The sequence below is a fragment of the Cyanistes caeruleus genome, chromosome 16 (genome assembly GCF_971803275.1).
Source record: "Cyanistes caeruleus chromosome 16, bCyaCae1.hap1.1, whole genome shotgun sequence".
Classification (NCBI taxonomy): Eukaryota; Metazoa; Chordata; class Aves; order Passeriformes; family Paridae; genus Cyanistes; species Cyanistes caeruleus.
The window spans coordinates 9788954-9792689 of record NC_141716.1 but is presented as its reverse complement, the minus strand read 5'-3'; the positions used below and the strand labels follow the sequence as shown (position 1 = coordinate 9792689).

The 3736-nt window shown below is 41.8% G+C and overlaps 1 long non-coding RNA gene across 1 annotated transcript; it reads left to right on the top strand.

Moving 5' to 3' along the window:
- Window positions 1-1898: 1898 nt before the first annotated feature.
- Window positions 1899-3279, top strand: LOC147650178 (uncharacterized). Its single transcript, XR_015276913.1, has 2 exons — window positions 1899-2007; window positions 3118-3279. It is a non-coding gene; the product is annotated as an uncharacterized LOC147650178 (long non-coding RNA).
- The last annotated feature ends 457 nt before the right edge of the window (window positions 3280-3736 follow it).

The following is a 3736-nucleotide window of genomic DNA, read 5'->3' as shown; positions in this document are numbered from 1 at the left end:
AGGGGTTCTGTTTAGTAACTACAGTCAAATTGGTTGTTTAATGTCATTAAAATCCAAGAGAGTTCCTAGAGGAAAGAGTTTGAACTTTTCAAATTGTGTGATTATTTGTGAAGTTGTTTAGGAAGGGCATTTTCTGCTTTTGATATGAGAGAAGAAATTCCAGTGTGGTGTTCTGCAGTGCCAGATGCACTCCAGTTTCCATAACCGTGTGTTTAAGACATGGCCCAGGTTCACTGAGCAATGTCAAAGCACGCCTGCAAGGCTGACCAGGGAGGGGGATACAGCTGCAAAGAAAGCTCAATTTTGTTGGGGGAACAAAAGAGAGAAGGGGATTTGTCAGCCCAAGGATCCCATTTGTGAAACACCAACTGTTGTGGGTAGGTGGGATTTAAAATAAGTCTGTCATCACCCTGTCTTTGTGGCCAGTAATGCTGTTTGCTTTGCCCCACGGCCAGGGGAGCCCTGGCTGCAGCCCCTGGCTCCCAGGGATCCCTGCAGGCTGCAGCCTCCAAGTGCCACCAAGGGCAAATCCAGAGAGATGGACACCAAAGCATTTCAAGGTGGGAGCTGCAAATTTCAGCTTTCTGCGGTTTTCTTTTTTGATGAAAGCCTGTTTCAGCAGCTGAAGAGGAAAAACGCCCTCCATCTAACACACGGAAGACTTTTTTTTAATAAACGCCCTTCAAAACCAGAGAACTTTACCTGCCTTATGAAATTGCATCAATATTTCAAGAAATAGCACAGTGGAAAATTCATATTCATGTTAGATGTCATCATGGGAATTTGCAGCCCCTACAGGGGAGTACCATGTTTTCTGACAGTGCTTACACCGAGGGCAGAAGATGAGCATGTAAAAAATAAATTAAAATCTCTTTACTTGGCAAAATCCTTGTAGTTTGTGCTATTTTGAACCTGTCAGCTGCTTAAGTAACAGCTTGTCAGTGCTCTGGCCTGGCCAAACACGAGACCTGGTAGCATGGCTGCGGATTGTCAGGAGCTGAGTGATCTCCCGGGTTGTGATTTATGACTCCACGAACAATGACAAGCAAGGAGAAAAGGCCCTGGCAATTTCAGAAGCAGTTGTGGAAACAATTAGATCACTTTTTTATTAGGTCGTTTATACAACTCTTCCTTTTAAAAATTAGATCCTTGATGAGTGCATTTTTCATGCACTCGGGTGCTTTGTCCTGTTTTTCAGTTGAGGAAAAATCCTGGGCTTTCCTTTGGAAAGACTCCTGAGCCATGTCCTTAATTCCCAGGGGTGCACAGGACATCCCTGAGCTCACCCACAAGTCCTGGTCCATCTGCAGTCAAAGCCCTCTGTGAATAATAATTCCTGAGGGAATTGCACTGATTTCTGTACCGTTCTCTCATTCCTGGTTGCTCACATCCTTCTGCTGACCTGTTCTTTGTCTCCTCTGTAGCTGGTGGGAAGCTTCTGGCAAATCACACTGGAATAGGAAATAATATTGATAAAGAAAACTTGGACCAGAATTTTTAGAAGTGGTTTAGGCTTCTTTTACCATTTCTAGGGTTCTTTTACCCTTCTTTCCAACAGCAATTATTTAGTTGTCATTATGTTTCCTCTTCTAATTTCTTTAGCAGTGGTTTGCCCAGGGAGCTGAGCAGTACCAGCTCTCATCTTTTTGTAAGGAGCCAGTGGCATTTATCTAGAATTGCCCAGAGTCTTGCTATCCAACCTCTTGAGCTTGGAACATGAGTTTAGGACTGGGCTGGTGAGAGAGCATCTCATTAGATAACATATCTGAAAAGACATGTTTAATCAAAGTCTCTCCCACACCTTGTTTGCTCTCTTGGAAGTTGTCAGTGTCTCATTTATGTCTACCACGACAATACAGTCACAGCATCCTCACTTTGGAATTCTCTTACAGACAAAGCAGCTCCAAAAGTGGCCAAAGCCACTCAGCATCCCAGAACTCCCCAGAGCCAAGGGATCCCAGCACAGATTCAAGTTTCTGGGATGGATTTGAGTTGCTTTGCACCATGGTAATGTCCAATATAATGGGAAGTTCTGCTATGAAAAATAATGAAATACGAACCTGGAAAACAAGCTCTTGTTATAGAGTCTCATTTCCTTATTCCCCTTCTTTTAAGCAGGGAGATCTTGGGATTTCTCCAGCACTGTGTATTGACAGATGAGGCAGAGAGTTGTGCTCCACCATATTCTGTATCCCAATGAGCACAAAACTTACTCTCAGCTTTGAGTTTATCACTCCATTTCAAAACCCGCTTCTCTTGTGCTATGCACCAGCAAAAATCCTTTTCATTGCCATTAAAAAGGCAACTGAGGTGCCCATTATATTATTTTTCTTTTAGTATTTGTACAGAACTCAGCAAATAAAAATGGGTCCCAGATAAAAGGTGTGTCCTTTCTAGTAAAGCACAAAAAAATCTTAATCTTTGGTCCAGAAGCAGTAGATTGCCACAAACAGTCGGCAGCTAAAATCATTAATCTTTGCTGCTTGCCCAACTGGTACTAGTAGTAAAGAAGATAATACACTAGCAGAATCAGTGACCCACTACAAATTGGTCTTGAAAGGTCCACCAGCCTAAATAGACTTTTGCTGATCCAACACTTGTTAGGAATCCCAACAAAGAGACTATTGGCTCATCTGATGAGCCGCTCACTATTGGGCCTTTTGCAATGGCTGGTGATGGATGACCATACCCTCTTTGAGGGGGAAGATGCAGCTCCTGGTATGGGGCCTTTTCTCATCTTAAATTTGTACTCAATAAATCACAGGTGCAGAAGAGACAGCATCAGTTTCATTACACCTACATGCTCCAGTATCAATCATGCCAACACAACGGGCTGCGTGCAGTTCATTTCGGGAGGCTCTTTCTGTTCCAATACCATTTCCATTCCCTTGTGCTTTAGCATTCCTAAAGTGTTGAACCTCTGCAGCAAAACACTGGGAGAAGGATGGGATGTGCTGTAATTGCACTCTTTCGACACGAGACAGGGCTTAGCTCACGTAATTCAGTTTATGGTACCCTGCAATTGTCTAAGGTGAAGTGCTAAATAGTTTGGTAAAGATTTGGTGGTTATCACACACCTCTTTAGTTCTTAACCTTGTTTTTTCATTTGCTCTTTAGCACAGACCTTCAGGCAGAGCTGCAGCAGCTGCCCTGGAGTGGTGCCCTTTCTGTGATTATATAATTTTCCTGTCTGGTTTATGATATTCTTTTACAAGATGCTATGATCTCGTACTTACTCTTACCCAAATTTAATTGCAATAAAGAAACCATTTCAGCTTCTTCAGTGTTTTCTCATTTAAAAGAGTTTCTGCCATGTCCTCTCTGGCTGGTAAATACCCTGGGACCTTTGGAAAGTATGTCCATTAGGATTCACAATTCATAAATCTATTGCAGATCTCCCACATTGTTATGTTAATTCCAATGTCAGCAGTTAAGATACACTTAAAATGAAGGAGGCTTTAGAGCTCTCAGACTTGATATTTAATGTACATAATGAAATACTTTCATGGCATGAAATGCATGTCTAACACTCATCATAAAAACTATGAACTATGTTTTTCAAGTATGATAAAAAGTAACAGATTATTCCCCACATGTGTCCAAAATACATTTTGCCATCTTTGTAAAGACAGAGTAATTTCTTAGTGACCAATTACACTCTGATTTGCATAGGAACAACTATGTTTCATGCAATTAAGTTATCACAAAGTCCTGTCATTCTGCAGCACTCTGTTAA